This window comes from Gorilla gorilla, chromosome X (genome assembly GCF_029281585.2).
Source record: "Gorilla gorilla gorilla isolate KB3781 chromosome X, NHGRI_mGorGor1-v2.1_pri, whole genome shotgun sequence".
NCBI lineage: Eukaryota > Metazoa > Chordata > Mammalia > Primates > Hominidae > Gorilla > Gorilla gorilla.
Window position 1 is genome coordinate 167,610,832 of NC_073247.2, and position 20,229 is coordinate 167,631,060.

The 20,229-nt window shown below is 47.3% G+C and overlaps 1 long non-coding RNA gene across 3 annotated transcripts; it reads left to right on the plus strand.

The window, feature by feature from the left end:
• The first annotated feature begins 319 nt into the window (after positions 1-319).
• On the plus strand, positions 320-18,571 carry LOC129530138 (uncharacterized). Of its 3 annotated transcripts, XR_010132605.1 has the most exons (12): positions 320-575; positions 2,631-2,688; positions 2,782-3,014; positions 3,787-3,981; positions 6,037-6,094; positions 6,258-6,490; positions 9,513-9,570; positions 9,734-9,966; positions 12,989-13,046; positions 13,210-13,442; positions 16,465-16,522; positions 16,686-18,571. It is a non-coding gene; the product is annotated as an uncharacterized lncRNA (long non-coding RNA). The 3 variants fall into 3 exon arrangements; XR_010132603.1 differs by lacking the exon at positions 3,787-3,981 and having other exon boundaries at positions 324-575; positions 16,686-18,036; XR_010132604.1 differs by lacking the exons at positions 320-575; positions 3,787-3,981 and having other exon boundaries at positions 2,593-2,688; positions 16,686-18,036.
• The last annotated feature ends 1,658 nt before the right edge of the window (positions 18,572-20,229 follow it).

Sequence of the window (20,229 nt, forward strand, 5' to 3'; positions counted from 1 at the left end):
AGGGTCAAGGTCAGGGTCAGGGTCAGGGTCCGGGTCCGGGTCCGGGTCAGGGTCTGGGTCCGGGTCCGGGTCCGGGTCCGGGTCCGGGTTAGGGGTTAGGGTTAGGGTTAGGGTTAGGGGTTAGGGGTTAGGGGTTAGGGTTAGGGTTAGGGTTAGGGGTTAGGGGTTAGGGTTAGGGTTAGGGTTAGGGTTTGGTGTTAGCGTTCGGGGTTAGGGGTTAGGGTTAGTGTAGGGGTTGGGAGGTAGGGGTTAGGGTTATGGTTTTGGGTTAGGTTTAGGGTTAGGGAAGGGTTAGGGTTAGGGTTAAGGTTAGGGTTAAGGCGTTAGGGTTAGGGTTAGATTACAATTTCCAACCTGTTTTATTTTGTTTTCTTTCTGAGACAGGGTCTCCCTCTGTTGTCCAAGGCTGGAATGTAGTAGTGCTATCGCAGCTGACTGCAGCCTCAACCTTCCAGGCTGAAGCGATCCTCCCACCTCAAACTCCCACGTGGGTGAGACTACAGGTGCTTGACACTATGCCCAACTAATATTTGGAATTTTCGTATACGTGGATTCCAGAGGGGTGACAGCGAAACGTGAGTAAGCATGGATTTTGGTATATGCAGAGATGGGGGGCTAGAACTAATTCTGTATACTGAGGGACGACGACTGTATATGTTTTTACAATTACGCTGTAGGATACATACTGTTGCATAGCCTTGAAAATAATAATTTTTAATTGAGTGGAATAATAATATTGCTAAAAGTAGCAGCTGGCCAGGTGTGGTGGCTCACACTGGTAATCGCAACACTTTGGGAGGCTGAGGCAGGAGGATGGCTTGAGGCCAAGAGTTTGCGATAGGCCTTGGAAACAAAGGGGGAGTCACCATCCCTACAGAAAAATACATGAATTAGCCTAGTGTGGTGGCATGTTCCTGTAGTCCCAGCTACTTGGGAGGCTGAGGTGGGAGGATCACTTGAGCCCAGGGAGGCTGAGACTGCAGTGAGTCATGATCAGGCCTCTGCACTCCAGCCTGGGTGACAGAGTGAGACCCTGTCTCAACAAAAAAGTAGCAGCTAACATCAACTGACCTTTTATACCAGGTGCCTATTGATATCATAGTTTAATTTCTTAGAACTGTTTCTTATTTCACTTACCAACTCTGTCTTCTGTTACTCCCAGATCTTTACTGTGTTTGTGCAGATGACCTTTTGTTTAGATTGAATTGTCTCCCCAGAAGTAAGATTACTGTGAGACATGGTGAATGGACATTCTCATTACCCTTGATGTAAATTGACAGGGTTTTGGGTGCCTCCCAGCTATAATCTTAGCACTTTGGGAGGCTAAGAGAGGAGGATTGCTTGAGGCCAAGAGTTGGAGGAGGCAGTATGGCAGTATGGTGAGACCCTGTCTCCATTATTTTAAAAAATTGACAGGCTTTACCCGGGAAGGCTTATACACAATTTAAACACCCCTCATAATATAAGAAAGTGCCCATTTCATTGCACCTTTGCCAGCACAGGGTATTATAATTTAGTAAGTCATTTTTTGTTTGATTATTTTAAATAGACAAAAGACCTCATGTTACTTTACTTGTCACATTTCAACATCTTTCCTCAGCTTATTGGCTCTATTCCTTTTCTGTCTGTAAATGGTTGTTGCTGTTTTGTTCTTTGAGACAGGGTCTTGCTCTGTCACCAGGCTGGACTGTAGTGGCATAATCATGCCTCGCTGCAGCCTTGACCTCCCAGGCTCAAACTTCAGCATTCCGAGTAGCTGGGACTACAAGTGTGCACCACCACTCCCAGCTAACTTTTTTCTTCTTTTGGATGGAGACATGTTCTCACTGTGTTGTCCAGACCGGTCTCTAGCTCCTGGCCTTAAGCAATCCTCCTGCATTAGCTTCTCAAATTGCTGGAATTTCAGGCATGAGCCACCATGCCTGGCCTGGGCTAGTCCCATATTCTCTAGAGTTCTCTTTACTTTGTGCTAGCCAATCACTCATTATGCTGTTCACCTGTTATAATGAATAATTCTCCGTATTAAATTTTACCACTTTAAACTTTTGAGTGGTTTATGCTTCCTGATTGGACTCTGACTAATATGTTAGGAAGGATCCCAGGAGGTAAACCCACACAGATGGGATTTAGGCATAGGTTTGGTTTCCCAGCGGGCAGTGTTGAGCTCTCTGCCAATGGGAAATGGGATGCTGGTGATTTCCAGTAGGTGACCTCACAGTGACTCAAGCTACCTCTTACTGTTGATTGTGATGAAATGCCAGCTGAGGCACATGCCTTGGGAGCTAAGTGGTTGCTGCCCTTGACCACTGTGAAGACTGGTGTGGGAAGGGTCGCTTTGGATGCACTTGAGCAGGGGTCCCCAACCCCTGAGCCATGGAGCCGTAGGGAGCCACACAGCAGGAAGTGAGTGGTGTCGAGTGAGGGAGTGAGGGAAGCTTCGTCTGTATTTACAGCCACTCCCCTTTGCTCACATTCCCGCCTGAGCTCTACCTTCTCAGATGAGCAGCAGCATTAGATTCTCATAGGAGAACGCACCCTGTTGTGAACTGGGCATGTGCGGGATCTAAGTTGTGCTGTCCTTATGAGAATCTAATACCTATTGATCTGTCACTTTCTCCCATCATGCTCAGGTGGGACCATCCAGTTTCAGGAAAACAAGCTTAACACGCCCACTGATTCTACATTATGGTGAGTTCTATAATTATTTTATTATATATTACAGTGTAATAATGGAAATGAAGTGCCTAATAAATGTAAATGTGCTTAAATCTTTTGGCCCAGCTCGTGCCTCCCGGCAACCTCGCCAGGCCCAGAACTCTCTCCAGTCAGCCTCTACAGACCAAGCTCATGACTCACAATGGCCTATTTAGGCCCATACCCTACCTCACGGCAGTCTCCGCAGATGAGCCTACTGCCTCACAACAGCCTCCACAGGCACAGCTCCATCGTTACAATGGCCTCTTTAGACCCAGCTCCTGCCTCCCAGCCTTCTCTCCAGGCCCTGAAGTTTCTCCGTAAGTTGAGGTAGCTGGGACTGTAGGTATACATGACGATACTTGGCTAATTTTTAAATTGTTTTGTAGACATGGGGTCTCACTTTGTTGGCCAGGCTGGTGTCAAACTAATGGCCTCAAGTGACCCTTCCACCCCTGCCTCCCATCCTAGAGGTATGTGCCACCACAAGGAGCACTTGTTCAATTTTCTAAAGAGAAAATTTCTAAAGTAAGGCTGTGGGATGATGGCAGGAAGATAAAAGAAAAACAGAAGAATAAGTTAAAATGACTTATTCACACATTCTTTTGACAGCAAGAAGAACTTTTAGTATATACATTCCTTACAAACAAACAAACGGCAGATAAACAATGTTGTATAGGAACTTCAACACACACTGTACAATATTCCCACTTTGCTGACATAAGTTATGGAAATTTCATGGTTTCCTTGAGTGTCGCTACCAGTGTTTTGCTTCTCTGATGATTTTTATCAACTTCCTCATCTGTTAACTTCTCTCCAAGTTATGTCATGTCACGACATACTGCCGCTGCACGAACATGGCCAGTGTCTTCCTATTAAACATGTAGAATGCTTTCCTAATTTCTCTTTTTACTCACTGTCTTTGTGTTCTGCATTTTCCTTACTTTTATTGTCAGAAGTTCCAGAAAGTCAATTGTACTAATTTATCACGATTTGCTTTATTAATTTATACTTTGCTTATATGGAATTTTGCCCAACAGACCTCATTACAATTTCTAACCTGTTTTATTTTGTTTTTTTTTTCTGAGACAGGGCCTCCCTCTGTTGTCCAAGGCTGGAGTGTAGTAGTGCTATCACAGCTGACTGCAGCCTCAACCTTCCAGGCTGAAGCGATCCTCCCACCTCAACCTCCCGCGTGGGTGAGACTACAGGTGCTTGACACTATGCCCAACTAATATTTGGAATTTTCGTATACGTGGATTCCAGAGGGATGACAGCGAAACATGAGTAAGCATGGATTTTGGTATATGCAGAGATGGGGTCTGGAACTAGTTCTGTATACTGAGGGACGGCGACTGTATATGTTTTTACAATTACGCTGTAGGATACATACTGTTGCATAGCCTTGAAAATAATAATTTTTAATTGAGTGGAATAATAATATTGCTAAAAGTAGCAGCTGGCCAGGTGTGGTGGCTCACACTGGTAATCGCAACACTTTGGGAGGCTGAGGCAGGAGGATGGCTTGAGGCCAAGAGTTTGCGATAGGCCTTGGAAACAAAGGGGGAGTCACCATCCCTACAGAAAAATACATGAATTAGCCTAGTGTGGTGGCATGTTCCTGTAGTCCCAGCTACTTGGGAGGCTGAGGTGGGAGGATCACTTGAGCCCAGGGAGGCTGAGACTGCAGTGAGTCATGATCAGGCCTCTGCACTCCAGCCTGGGTGACAGAGTGAGACCCTGTCTCAAAACAACAAAAAAGTAGCAGCTAACATCAACTGACCTTTTATACCAGGTGCCTATTGATATCATAGTTTAATTTCTTAGAACTGTTTCTTATTTCACTTACCAACTCTGTCTTCAGTTACTCCCAGATTTTTACTGTGTGTGTGCAGATGACCTTTTGTTTAGATTGAATTGTCTCCCCAGAAGTAAGATTACTGTGAGTCATGGTGAATGGACATTCTCATTACCCTTGATGTAAATTGACAGGGTTTTGGGTGCCTCCCAGCTATAATCTTAGCACTTTGGGAGGCTAAGAGAGGAGGATTGCTTGAGGCCAAGAGTTGGAGGAGGCAGTATGGCAGTATGGTGAGACCCTGTCTCCATTATTTTAAAAAATTGACAGGCTTTACCCTGGAAGGCTTATACGCAATTTAAACACCCCTCATAGTACAAGAAAGTGCCCATTTCACTGCACCTTTGCCAGCACAGGGTATTATAATTTAGTAAGTCATTTTTTGTTTGATTATTTTAAATAGATAAAAGACCTCATATTACTTTACTTGTCACATTTCAACATCTTTTCTCAGCTTATTAGCTCTATCTCTTTTCTGTCTGTAAACGGTTGTTGTTGTTTTGTTCTTTGAGACAGGGTCTTGCTCTGTCACCAGGCTGGACTGTAGTGGCATAATCATGCCTCGCTGCAGCCTTGACCTCCCAGGCTCAAACTTCAGCATTCCGAGTAGCTGGGACTACAAGTGTGCACCACCACTCCCAGCTAACTTTTTTCTTCTTTTGGATAGAGACAGGGTCTCACTGTGTTGTCCAGACCGGTCTCTAGCTCCTGGCCTTAAGCAATCCTCCTGCATTAGCTTCTCAAATTGCTGGAATTTCAGGCATGAGCCACCATGCCTGGCCTGGGCTAGTCCTGTATTCTCTAGAGTTCTCTTTACTTTGTGCTAGCCAATCTCTCATTATGCTGTTCACCTGTTATAATGAATAATTCTCCGTATTAAATTTTACCACTTTAAACTTTTGAGTGGTTTATGCTTCCTGATTGGACTCTGACTAATATGTTAGGAAGGGTCCCAGGAGAGAAACCCACACAGATGGGATTTGGGCATAGGTTTGGTTTCCCAGGGGGCAGTGCTGAGCTCTTTGCCGGTGGGAAATGGGATGCTGGTGATTTCCAGGAAGTGACCTCACAATGACTCAAGCTACCACTTACTGCTGATTGTGATGAAATGCCAGCTGAGGCACATGCCTTGGGAGCTAAGTGGTTGCTGCCCTTGACCACTATGAAGACTGGTGTGGGAAGGGTCGCTTTGGATGCACTTGAGCAGGGGTCCCCAACCCCTGAGCCATGGAGCTGTAGGGAGCCACACAGCAGGAGGTGAGTGGTGTCGAGTGAGGGAGTGAGGGAAGCTTCGTCTGTATTTACAGCCACTCCCCTTTGCTCACATTCCCGCCTGAGCTCCACCTTCTCAGATGAGCAGCAGCATTAGATTCTCATAGGAGAACGCACCCTGTTGTGAACCATGCATGTGAGGGATCTAGGTTGCGCTGTCCTTATGAGAATCTAATACCTATTGATCTGTCACTTTCTCCCATCACGCTCAGGTGGGACCATCCAGTTTCAGGAAAACAAGCTTAACACGCCCACTGATTCTACATTATGGTGAGTTCTATAATTATTTTATTATATATTGGATATATAATAAATATGTATATTTATTATATATTAATATGTTGTATTAATATATTAAATATATTATTGTATATTGTAATAATGGAAATAAAGTCCCTAATAAATGTAAATGTGCTTAAATCTTTTGGCCCAGCTCCTACCTCCCGGCAGCCTCTCCAGGCCCAGAACTTTCTCCAGTCAGCCTCTACAGACCAAGCTCATGACTCACAATGGCCTATTTAGGCCCATACCCTACCTCACGGCAGTCTCCGCAGATGAGCCTACTGCCTCACAACAGCCTCCACAGGCACAGCTCCATCGTTACAATGGCCTCTTTAGACCCAGCTCCTGCCTCCCAGCCTTCTCTCCAGGCCCTGAAGTTTCTCCGTAAGTTGAGGTAGCTGGGACTGTAGGTATACATGACGATACTTGGCTAATTTTTAAATTGTTTTGTAGACATGGGGTCTCACTTTGTTGGCCAGGCTGGTGTCAAACTAATGGCCTCAAGTGACCCTTCCACCCCTGCCTCCCATCCTAGAGGTATGTGCCACCACAAGGAGCACTTGTTCAATTTTCTAAAGAGAAAATTTCTAAAGTAAGGCTGTGGGATGATGGCAGGAAGATAAAAGAAAAACAGAAGAATAAGTTAAAATGACTTATTCACACATTCTTTTGACAGCAAGAAGAACTTTTAGTATATACATTCCTTACAAACAAACAAACGGCAGATAAACAATGTTGTATAGGAACTTCAACACACACTGTACAATATTCCCACTTTGCTGACATAAGTTATGGAAATTTCATGGTTTCCTTGAGTGTCGCTACCAGTGTTTTGCTTCTCTGATGATTTTTATCAACTTCCTCATCTGTTAACTTCTCTCCAAGTTATGTCATGTCACGACATACTGCCGCTGCACGAACATGGCCAGTGTCTTCCTATTAAACATGTAGAATGCTTTCCTAATTTCTCTTTTTACTCACTGTCTTTGTGTTCTGCATTTTCCTTACTTTTATTGTCAGAAGTTCCAGAAAGTCAATTGTACTAATTTATCACGATTTGCTTTATTAATTTATACTTTGCTTATATGGAATTTTGCCCAACAGACCTCATTACAATTTCTAACCTGTTTTATTTTGTTTTTTTTTTCTGAGACAGGGCCTCCCTCTGTTGTCCAAGGCTGGAGTGTAGTAGTGCTATCACAGCTGACTGCAGCCTCAACCTTCCAGGCTGAAGCGATCCTCCCACCTCAACCTCCCGCGTGGGTGAGACTACAGGTGCTTGACACTATGCCCAACTAATATTTGGAATTTTCGTATACGTGGATTCCAGAGGGATGACAGCGAAACATGAGTAAGCATGGATTTTGGTATATGCAGAGATGGGGTCTGGAACTAGTTCTGTATACTGAGGGACGGCGACTGTATATGTTTTTACAATTACGCTGTAGGATACATACTGTTGCATAGCCTTGAAAATAATAATTTTTAATTGAGTGGAATAATAATATTGCTAAAAGTAGCAGCTGGCCAGGTGTGGTGGCTCACACTGGTAATCGCAACACTTTGGGAGGCTGAGGCAGGAGGATGGCTTGAGGCCAAGAGTTTGCGATAGGCCTTGGAAACAAAGGGGGAGTCACCATCCCTACAGAAAAATACATGAATTAGCCTAGTGTGGTGGCATGTTCCTGTAGTCCCAGCTACTTGGGAGGCTGAGGTGGGAGGATCACTTGAGCCCAGGGAGGCTGAGACTGCAGTGAGTCATGATCAGGCCTCTGCACTCCAGCCTGGGTGACAGAGTGAGACCCTGTCTCAAAACAACAAAAAAGTAGCAGCTAACATCAACTGACCTTTTATACCAGGTGCCTATTGATATCATAGTTTAATTTCTTAGAACTGTTTCTTATTTCACTTACCAACTCTGTCTTCAGTTACTCCCAGATTTTTACTGTGTGTGTGCAGATGACCTTTTGTTTAGATTGAATTGTCTCCCCAGAAGTAAGATTACTGTGAGTCATGGTGAATGGACATTCTCATTACCCTTGATGTAAATTGACAGGGTTTTGGGTGCCTCCCAGCTATAATCTTAGCACTTTGGGAGGCTAAGAGAGGAGGATTGCTTGAGGCCAAGAGTTGGAGGAGGCAGTATGGCAGTATGGTGAGACCCTGTCTCCATTATTTTAAAAAATTGACAGGCTTTACCCTGGAAGGCTTATACGCAATTTAAACACCCCTCATAGTACAAGAAAGTGCCCATTTCACTGCACCTTTGCCAGCACAGGGTATTATAATTTAGTAAGTCATTTTTTGTTTGATTATTTTAAATAGATAAAAGACCTCATATTACTTTACTTGTCACATTTCAACATCTTTTCTCAGCTTATTAGCTCTATCTCTTTTCTGTCTGTAAACGGTTGTTGTTGTTTTGTTCTTTGAGACAGGGTCTTGCTCTGTCACCAGGCTGGACTGTAGTGGCATAATCATGCCTCGCTGCAGCCTTGACCTCCCAGGCTCAAACTTCAGCATTCCGAGTAGCTGGGACTACAAGTGTGCACCACCACTCCCAGCTAACTTTTTTCTTCTTTTGGATAGAGACAGGGTCTCACTGTGTTGTCCAGACCGGTCTCTAGCTCCTGGCCTTAAGCAATCCTCCTGCATTAGCTTCTCAAATTGCTGGAATTTCAGGCATGAGCCACCATGCCTGGCCTGGGCTAGTCCTGTATTCTCTAGAGTTCTCTTTACTTTGTGCTAGCCAATCTCTCATTATGCTGTTCACCTGTTATAATGAATAATTCTCCGTATTAAATTTTACCACTTTAAACTTTTGAGTGGTTTATGCTTCCTGATTGGACTCTGACTAATATGTTAGGAAGGGTCCCAGGAGAGAAACCCACACAGATGGGATTTGGGCATAGGTTTGGTTTCCCAGGGGGCAGTGCTGAGCTCTTTGCCGGTGGGAAATGGGATGCTGGTGATTTCCAGGAAGTGACCTCACAATGACTCAAGCTACCACTTACTGCTGATTGTGATGAAATGCCAGCTGAGGCACATGCCTTGGGAGCTAAGTGGTTGCTGCCCTTGACCACTATGAAGACTGGTGTGGGAAGGGTCGCTTTGGATGCACTTGAGCAGGGGTCCCCAACCCCTGAGCCATGGAGCTGTAGGGAGCCACACAGCAGGAGGTGAGTGGTGTCGAGTGAGGGAGTGAGGGAAGCTTCGTCTGTATTTACAGCCACTCCCCTTTGCTCACATTCCCGCCTGAGCTCCACCTTCTCAGATGAGCAGCAGCATTAGATTCTCATAGGAGAACGCACCCTGTTGTGAACCATGCATGTGAGGGATCTAGGTTGCGCTGTCCTTATGAGAATCTAATACCTATTGATCTGTCACTTTCTCCCATCACGCTCAGGTGGGACCATCCAGTTTCAGGAAAACAAGCTTAACACGCCCACTGATTCTACATTATGGTGAGTTCTATAATTATTTTATTATATATTGGATATATAATAAATATGTATATTTATTATATATTAATATGTTGTATTAATATATTAAATATATTATTGTATATTGTAATAATGGAAATAAAGTCCCTAATAAATGTAAATGTGCTTAAATCTTTTGGCCCAGCTCCTACCTCCCGGCAGCCTCTCCAGGCCCAGAACTTTCTCCAGTCAGCCTCTACAGACCAAGCTCATGACTCACAATGGCCTATTTAGGCCCATACCCTACCTCACGGCAGTCTCCGCAGATGAGCCTACTGCCTCACAACAGCCTCCACAGGCACAGCTCCATCGTTACAATGGCCTCTTTAGACCCAGCTCCTGCCTCCCAGCCTTCTCTCCAGGCCCTGAAGTTTCTCCGTAAGTTGAGGTAGCTGGGACTGTAGGTATACATGACGATACTTGGCTAATTTTTAAATTGTTTTGTAGACATGGGGTCTCACTTTGTTGGCCAGGCTGGTGTCAAACTAATGGCCTCAAGTGACCCTTCCACCCCTGCCTCCCATCCTAGAGGTATGTGCCACCACAAGGAGCACTTGTTCAATTTTCTAAAGAGAAAATTTCTAAAGTAAGGCTGTGGGATGATGGCAGGAAGATAAAAGAAAAACAGAAGAATAAGTTAAAATGACTTATTCACACATTCTTTTGACAGCAAGAAGAACTTTTAGTATATACATTCCTTACAAACAAACAAACGGCAGATAAACAATGTTGTATAGGAACTTCAACACACACTGTACAATATTCCCACTTTGCTGACATAAGTTATGGAAATTTCATGGTTTCCTTGAGTGTCGCTACCAGTGTTTTGCTTCTCTGATGATTTTTATCAACTTCCTCATCTGTTAACTTCTCTCCAAGTTATGTCATGTCACGACATACTGCCGCTGCACGAACATGGCCAGTGTCTTCCTATTAAACATGTAGAATGCTTTCCTAATTTCTCTTTTTACTCACTGTCTTTGTGTTCTGCATTTTCCTTACTTTTATTGTCAGAAGTTCCAGAAAGTCAATTGTACTAATTTATCACGATTTGCTTTATTAATTTATACTTTGCTTATATGGAATTTTGCCCAACAGACCTCATTACAATTTCTAACCTGTTTTATTTTGTTTTTTTTTTCTGAGACAGGGCCTCCCTCTGTTGTCCAAGGCTGGAGTGTAGTAGTGCTATCACAGCTGACTGCAGCCTCAACCTTCCAGGCTGAAGCGATCCTCCCACCTCAACCTCCCGCGTGGGTGAGACTACAGGTGCTTGACACTATGCCCAACTAATATTTGGAATTTTCGTATACGTGGATTCCAGAGGGATGACAGCGAAACATGAGTAAGCATGGATTTTGGTATATGCAGAGATGGGGTCTGGAACTAGTTCTGTATACTGAGGGACGGCGACTGTATATGTTTTTACAATTACGCTGTAGGATACATACTGTTGCATAGCCTTGAAAATAATAATTTTTAATTGAGTGGAATAATAATATTGCTAAAAGTAGCAGCTGGCCAGGTGTGGTGGCTCACACTGGTAATCGCAACACTTTGGGAGGCTGAGGCAGGAGGATGGCTTGAGGCCAAGAGTTTGCGATAGGCCTTGGAAACAAAGGGGGAGTCACCATCCCTACAGAAAAATACATGAATTAGCCTAGTGTGGTGGCATGTTCCTGTAGTCCCAGCTACTTGGGAGGCTGAGGTGGGAGGATCACTTGAGCCCAGGGAGGCTGAGACTGCAGTGAGTCATGATCAGGCCTCTGCACTCCAGCCTGGGTGACAGAGTGAGACCCTGTCTCAAAACAACAAAAAAGTAGCAGCTAACATCAACTGACCTTTTATACCAGGTGCCTATTGATATCATAGTTTAATTTCTTAGAACTGTTTCTTATTTCACTTACCAACTCTGTCTTCAGTTACTCCCAGATTTTTACTGTGTGTGTGCAGATGACCTTTTGTTTAGATTGAATTGTCTCCCCAGAAGTAAGATTACTGTGAGTCATGGTGAATGGACATTCTCATTACCCTTGATGTAAATTGACAGGGTTTTGGGTGCCTCCCAGCTATAATCTTAGCACTTTGGGAGGCTAAGAGAGGAGGATTGCTTGAGGCCAAGAGTTGGAGGAGGCAGTATGGCAGTATGGTGAGACCCTGTCTCCATTATTTTAAAAAATTGACAGGCTTTACCCTGGAAGGCTTATACGCAATTTAAACACCCCTCATAGTACAAGAAAGTGCCCATTTCACTGCACCTTTGCCAGCACAGGGTATTATAATTTAGTAAGTCATTTTTTGTTTGATTATTTTAAATAGATAAAAGACCTCATATTACTTTACTTGTCACATTTCAACATCTTTTCTCAGCTTATTAGCTCTATCTCTTTTCTGTCTGTAAACGGTTGTTGTTGTTTTGTTCTTTGAGACAGGGTCTTGCTCTGTCACCAGGCTGGACTGTAGTGGCATAATCATGCCTCGCTGCAGCCTTGACCTCCCAGGCTCAAACTTCAGCATTCCGAGTAGCTGGGACTACAAGTGTGCACCACCACTCCCAGCTAACTTTTTTCTTCTTTTGGATAGAGACAGGGTCTCACTGTGTTGTCCAGACCGGTCTCTAGCTCCTGGCCTTAAGCAATCCTCCTGCATTAGCTTCTCAAATTGCTGGAATTTCAGGCATGAGCCACCATGCCTGGCCTGGGCTAGTCCTGTATTCTCTAGAGTTCTCTTTACTTTGTGCTAGCCAATCTCTCATTATGCTGTTCACCTGTTATAATGAATAATTCTCCGTATTAAATTTTACCACTTTAAACTTTTGAGTGGTTTATGCTTCCTGATTGGACTCTGACTAATATGTTAGGAAGGGTCCCAGGAGAGAAACCCACACAGATGGGATTTGGGCATAGGTTTGGTTTCCCAGGGGGCAGTGCTGAGCTCTTTGCCGGTGGGAAATGGGATGCTGGTGATTTCCAGGAAGTGACCTCACAATGACTCAAGCTACCACTTACTGCTGATTGTGATGAAATGCCAGCTGAGGCACATGCCTTGGGAGCTAAGTGGTTGCTGCCCTTGACCACTATGAAGACTGGTGTGGGAAGGGTCGCTTTGGATGCACTTGAGCAGGGGTCCCCAACCCCTGAGCCATGGAGCTGTAGGGAGCCACACAGCAGGAGGTGAGTGGTGTCGAGTGAGGGAGTGAGGGAAGCTTCGTCTGTATTTACAGCCACTCCCCTTTGCTCACATTCCCGCCTGAGCTCCACCTTCTCAGATGAGCAGCAGCATTAGATTCTCATAGGAGAACGCACCCTGTTGTGAACCATGCATGTGAGGGATCTAGGTTGCGCTGTCCTTATGAGAATCTAATACCTATTGATCTGTCACTTTCTCCCATCACGCTCAGGTGGGACCATCCAGTTTCAGGAAAACAAGCTTAACACGCCCACTGATTCTACATTATGGTGAGTTCTATAATTATTTTATTATATATTGGATATATAATAAATATGTATATTTATTATATATTAATATGTTGTATTAATATATTAAATATATTATTGTATATTGTAATAATGGAAATAAAGTCCCTAATAAATGTAAATGTGCTTAAATCTTTTGGCCCAGCTCCTACCTCCCGGCAGCCTCTCCAGGCCCAGAACTTTCTCCAGTCAGCCTCTACAGACCAAGCTCATGACTCACAATGGCCTATTTAGGCCCATACCCTACCTCACGGCAGTCTCCGCAGATGAGCCTACTGCCTCACAACAGCCTCCACAGGCACAGCTCCATCGTTACAATGGCCTCTTTAGACCCAGCTCCTGCCTCCCAGCCTTCTCTCCAGGCCCTGAAGTTTCTCCGTAAGTTGAGGTAGCTGGGACTGTAGGTATACATGACGATACTTGGCTAATTTTTAAATTGTTTTGTAGACATGGGGTCTCACTTTGTTGGCCAGGCTGGTGTCAAACTAATGGCCTCAAGTGACCCTTCCACCCCTGCCTCCCATCCTAGAGGTATGTGCCACCACAAGGAGCACTTGTTCAATTTTCTAAAGAGAAAATTTCTAAAGTAAGGCTGTGGGATGATGGCAGGAAGATAAAAGAAAAACAGAAGAATAAGTTAAAATGACTTATTCACACATTCTTTTGACAGCAAGAAGAACTTTTAGTATATACATTCCTTACAAACAAACAAACGGCAGATAAACAATGTTGTATAGGAACTTCAACACACACTGTACAATATTCCCACTTTGCTGACATAAGTTATGGAAATTTCATGGTTTCCTTGAGTGTCGCTACCAGTGTTTTGCTTCTCTGATGATTTTTATCAACTTCCTCATCTGTTAACTTCTCTCCAAGTTATGTCATGTCACGACATACTGCTGCTGCACGAACATGGCCAGTGTCTTCCTATTAAACATGTAGAATGCTTTCCTAATTTCTCTTTTTACTCACTGTCTTTGTGTTCTGCATTTTCCTTACTTTTATTGTCAGAAGTTCCAGAAAGTCAATTGTACTAATTTATCACGATTTGCTTTATTAATTTATACTTTGCTTATATGGAATTTTGCCCAACAGACCTCATTACAATTTCTAACCTGTTTTATTTTGTTTTTTTTTTCTGAGACAGGGCCTCCCTCTGTTGTCCAAGGCTGGAGTGTAGTAGTGCTATCACAGCTGACTGCAGCCTCAACCTTCCAGGCTGAAGCGATCCTCCCACCTCAACCTCCCGCGTGGGTGAGACTACAGGTGCTTGACACTATGCCCAACTAATATTTGGAATTTTCGTATACGTGGATTCCAGAGGGATGACAGCGAAACATGAGTAAGCATGGATTTTGGTATATGCAGAGATGGGGTCTGGAACTAGTTCTGTATACTGAGGGACGGCGACTGTATATGTTTTTACAATTACGCTGTAGGATACATACTGTTGCATAGCCTTGAAAATAATAATTTTTAATTGAGTGGAATAATAATATTGCTAAAAGTAGCAGCTGGCCAGGTGTGGTGGCTCACACTGGTAATCGCAACACTTTGGGAGGCTGAGGCAGGAGGATGGCTTGAGGCCAAGAGTTTGCGATAGGCCTTGGAAACAAAGGGGGAGTCACCATCCCTACAGAAAAATACATGAATTAGCCTAGTGTGGTGGCATGTTCCTGTAGTCCCAGCTACTTGGGAGGCTGAGGTGGGAGGATCACTTGAGCCCAGGGAGGCTGAGACTGCAGTGAGTCATGATCAGGCCTCTGCACTCCAGCCTGGGTGACAGAGTGAGACCCTGTCTCAAAACAACAAAAAAGTAGCAGCTAACATCAACTGACCTTTTATACCAGGTGCCTATTGATATCATAGTTTAATTTCTTAGAACTGTTTCTTATTTCACTTACCAACTCTGTCTTCAGTTACTCCCAGATTTTTACTGTGTGTGTGCAGATGACCTTTTGTTTAGATTGAATTGTCTCCCCAGAAGTAAGATTACTGTGAGTCATGGTGAATGGACATTCTCATTACCCTTGATGTAAATTGACAGGGTTTTGGGTGCCTCCCAGCTATAATCTTAGCACTTTGGGAGGCTAAGAGAGGAGGATTGCTTGAGGCCAAGAGTTGGAGGAGGCAGTATGGCAGTATGGTGAGACCCTGTCTCCATTATTTTAAAAAATTGACAGGCTTTACCCTGGAAGGCTTATACGCAATTTAAACACCCCTCATAGTACAAGAAAGTGCCCATTTCACTGCACCTTTGCCAGCACAGGGTATTATAATTTAGTAAGTCATTTTTTGTTTGATTATTTTAAATAGATAAAAGACCTCATATTACTTTACTTGTCACATTTCAACATCTTTTCTCAGCTTATTAGCTCTATCTCTTTTCTGTCTGTAAACGGTTGTTGTTGTTTTGTTCTTTGAGACAGGGTCTTGCTCTGTCACCAGGCTGGACTGTAGTGGCATAATCATGCCTCGCTGCAGCCTTGACCTCCCAGGCTCAAACTTCAGCATTCCGAGTAGCTGGGACTACAAGTGTGCACCACCACTCCCAGCTAACTTTTTTCTTCTTTTGGATAGAGACAGGGTCTCACTGTGTTGTCCAGACCGGTCTCTAGCTCCTGGCCTTAAGCAATCCTCCTGCATTAGCTTCTCAAATTGCTGGAATTTCAGGCATGAGCCACCATGCCTGGCCTGGGCTAGTCCTGTATTCTCTAGAGTTCTCTTTACTTTGTGCTAGCCAATCTCTCATTATGCTGTTCACCTGTTATAATGAATAATTCTCCGTATTAAATTTTACCACTTTAAACTTTTGAGTGGTTTATGCTTCCTGATTGGACTCTGACTAATATGTTAGGAAGGGTCCCAGGAGAGAAACCCACACAGATGGGATTTGGGCATAGGTTTGGTTTCCCAGGGGGCAGTGCTGAGCTCTTTGCCGGTGGGAAATGGGATGCTGGTGATTTCCAGGAAGTGACCTCACAATGACTCAAGCTACCACTTACTGCTGATTGTGATGAAATGCCAGCTGAGGCACATGCTTTGGGAGCTAAGTGGTTGCTGCCCTTGACCACTATGAAGACTGGTGTGGGAAGGGTCGCTTTGGATGCACTTGAGCAGGGGTCCCCAACCCCTGAGCCATGGAGCTGTAGGGAGCCACACAGCAGGAGGTGAGTGGTGTCGAGTGAGGGAGTGAGGGAAGCTTCGTCTGTATTTACAGCCACTCCCCTTTGCTCACATTCCCGCCTGAGCTCCACCTTCTCAGATGAGCAGCAGCATTAGATTCTCATAGGAGAACGCACCCTGTTGTGAACCATGCATGTGAGGGATCTAGGTTGCGCTGTCCTTATGAGAATCTAATACCTATTGATCTGTCACTTTCTCCCATCACGCTCAGGTGGGACCATCCAGTTTCAGGAAAACAAGCTTAACACGCCCACTGATTCTACATTATGGTGAGTTCTATAATTATTTTATTATATATTGGATATATAATAAATATGTATATTTATTATATATTAATATGTTGTATTAATATATTAAATATATTATTGTATATTGTAATAATGGAAATAAAGTCCCTAATAAATGTAAATGTGCTTAAATCTTTTGGCCCAGCTCCTACCTCCCGGCAGCCTCTCCAGGCCCAGAACTTTCTCCAGTCAGCCTCTACAGACCAAGCTCATGACTCACAATGGCCTATTTAGGCCCATACCCTACCTCACGGCAGTCTCCGCAGATGAGCCTACTGCCTCACAACAGCCTCCACAGGCACAGCTCCATCGTTACAATGGCCTCTTTAGACCCAGCTCCTGCCTCCCAGCCTTCTCTCCAGGCCCTGAGCTTTCTCAAGTTGACCTCACCAGGCCCAGCTCATGCTTCTTTGCAGCCTCTCCAGGCCCAGCTCCTGCATCTTGGTGGCCCCTCCAGGCCCAGCCTCTGCCTCCCGTCGGCCTCTACAGTCCCAACGTCTGCCTCACAGCAGATTCTTCAGGCCCAGCATCTGCCTCACTGTGGACCGCCTAAGCCAAGCTCCTAACCTTTCAGCAGCTTCTACACACCCAGCTGCCACCTGCCAGTGGCCTCTTCAGGCCCATGGGGCTCATTCCTCACAACAGCCTTTCCAGGCCCAGTTTTTCCCTTCCGGTGGCCTCTCCGGGCTGAGAACCTCCTCAAGTCAGCCTCTCCAGACCCACTTGCACCCTCCGGGCATCCTCTCTGGGCCAAGCTCCTCTTCCTGGCTGCGTCTCCAGGCCCGACTCCTGCCTCTCAACAACCTCTTTGGACTCAGTGCCTACCCATCTCCTGGCGGCCTTGGTCGGCCCACAGCTTCCTCAAGCCAAGCTCCCCAGGCCCAGGTCAGGCCTCACGGTGGCCTCTCCAGGATGAGCTCCTGCCCTCCGATGGCACCTACAGGCCCCAAATGGTCTCCAGTCAGTGGGCTCCTCCACGCCAAGCTTGGGCCTCCCGGCAACCTCTGCAGGCCCAAGTTGTCCTGAAGTTGGCATCTCCCGGCCCTGCCTCCCAGCAAGTAAGCAAGCTCTTTTGGCTCAACTCCTGCCCAGCTCCCAACCGCCTTTGTGGGCCCTGAACTTTCTCCAGCCAAGTTCTTCGGGCCTAATTCCTGCCGCCCGGTGGCCTGTACGGGCCCAGCAATGGTTGGAGAACGGCCTCTGCAGGTCCTGCTCTTGCCTCCCAGGGGCCTCTCCAGGCCCAGCTCTTGACCCCACGGCGGCCTCCCGGGGCCAAGTCCCTGCCTGCCTCCCAGCAGCCCGCGTGCGGCCCAGCTCCTCCCTCACGGTGGCCTGTTGATGCCCATGCCTCTGGTACCCTGCCCAGAGGCATGATCCCCTGCCACACACTGGCTCCTCCCACGCTGAGAGAGGTCAGCGTGAGCCCTTGCCTCACACCGGCCCCTCCCACGCTGAGAGAGGTCAGTGTGAGCCCCATGCCTCACACCGGCCCCTCCCACGCTGAGAGAGGTCAGCATGAGCCCCATGCCTCACACCGGCCCCTCCGACGCTGAGAGAGGTCAGCGTGAGCCCTTGCCTCACACCGGCCCCTCCCACACTGAGAGAGGTCAGCCTGAGCCCCTTGCCTCACACCTGCCCCTCCCACGCTGACAGAGGTCAGCCTGAGCCCCTTACCTCACACCGGCCCCTCCCACACTGAGAGAGGTCAGCGTGAGCCCCTTGCCTCACACCGGCCCCTCCCACGCTGAGAGAGGTCAGAGTGAGCCCTTGCCTCACACCGGCCCCTCCCACGCTGAGAGAGGTCAGCATGAGCCCCTTGCCTCACACCGGCCCCTCCCATGCTGAGAGACGTCAGCGTGAGCCCTTGCCTCACACCGGCCCCTCCCACGCTGAGAGAGGTCAGCGTGAACCCCTTGCCTCACACCAGCCCCTCCCACGCTGAGAGAGGTCAGCGTGAGCCCTTGCCTCACACCGGCCCCTCCCATGCTGAGAGACGTCAGCGTGAGCCCTTGCCTCACACCGGCCCCTCCCTCGCTGACAGAGGTCAGCGGGAGCCTCTAGCCTCACACTGGCCCCTCCCAGGCTGACAGAGGTCAGCCTGAGCCCCTTGCCTCACACCGGCCCCTCCCACGCTGAGAGAGGTCAGCGTAAGCCCTTGCCTCACACCGGCCCCTCCCACGCTGAGAGAGGTCAGCGTGAGCCCTTGCCTCACACCGGCCCCTCCCACGCTGAGAGAGGTCAGCGTGAGCCCCTGCCTCAACAGGCCACCGTGAGGGAGGAGCAGGGTCGCACGCGGGCTGTTGTGAGGCAGGCAGGGACTTGGGCCTGGGAGGTCGCTGTGGGGCGAGAGCTGGGTCTGGAGACACCCCTGGGAGGCAACAGCGGGGCCTACAGACTCTGTTCTCCAGCCGGAGCTGGGACTGTTCAGGTACTGGGAGGCGGGATGTGGGTCTGAAGAGCTTGGTTGCAGAAACTTCGGGGTGTACAAACGCAGGCGGGAGCTGAGCCAAAAAAGCTTGTTTGCTGGGAGGCGGGAGATGCAACCAGGAGAAACAGCTGTGCCTGCAGAGGCCGCCATGTGGGAGGCGGAGGCTGGGCCTCCTCAAATCGGCCTCTCCAGACCCACTTGCAGCCTCCCGGCGTCCTCTCTGGGCCCAGCTCTTCCTCCCGGCTGTGTCTCCAGGCCTGACTCTGGCCTCCCAACAATGTCTTTGGACTCAGCTCCTGCCCAGCTCCCAGCAGCCCTGGTAGGCCCACCACTTCCCGAAGCCAAGCTCCCCAGGCCCAACTCAGGCCTCACGGTGGCCTCTCCAGGCTCAGCTCCTGCCCTCCGATGGCAAGGTCAGTGGGCTCCTCTAGGCCCAGCTTGGGCCTCCCGGCGGCCTCTGCAGGCCCAAATCGTCCTGAAGTCGGCCTCTCCAGGCCCAGCTCCGGCCTCCCGGCGGCCTCTGCAGGCCCAAGTCGTCGTCAAGTCGGCCTGGAATTGGGCCTGGAAGAGCAGCAAGTCGGCCTCCCCGGGCCCAGCTCCGTCCTCTCGGCGGCCTCTCCAGGTGCAAAACTTCCTCGAGTCAGCCTCTCCAGGCCCAGCTCCTCCTGCCTCCCAGTGGCCTCTTTCAGCCCAGACCAGCTCATGGCTCTTGGCGGCCTTACCAGGCCCCGCTTTTGACTTTTGGTGGCCTCTTCAGGCCCAGAACTTGACCTCCAGTGGGCCTTTGCAGGCCCGGCCTCCTGCCTCTCGAAGGCCTGCACGGGCCCGGACTCACAGCGGACTCACAGCGGACTCTCCATGCCCAGCTAGCTCTTGCCTCATTGCGGCCTCCCGAGTCCAAAGCTCCTGCCTCTCAGCCGCTTCGGCAGGCCCAGCTCCCGCCTGCCAGTGGCCTCTTTAGGCCCAGCTCATTCCTCACAACGGCCTTCCCAGGCCCCGTTTTTCCCTTCCGGCAGCCTCTTGGTTCCTAATTTGTTTATCTTTTGTGTATAAATCCCAAAATATTGAATTTTGGAATATTTCCACCATTATGTAAATATTTTGGTAGGTGATTTATTTGGGGTTAGTTTCTGCACCAAGCCCGAATTTTTTATTTTATTTTCCTTATTATTTGGTGTTAAACAGGTTTAATGATGGTCATGGCAACTTTTTGGCACAATGAAAAATATCGCCCATGATCAACGTGTTCTGTTCTGGGGAA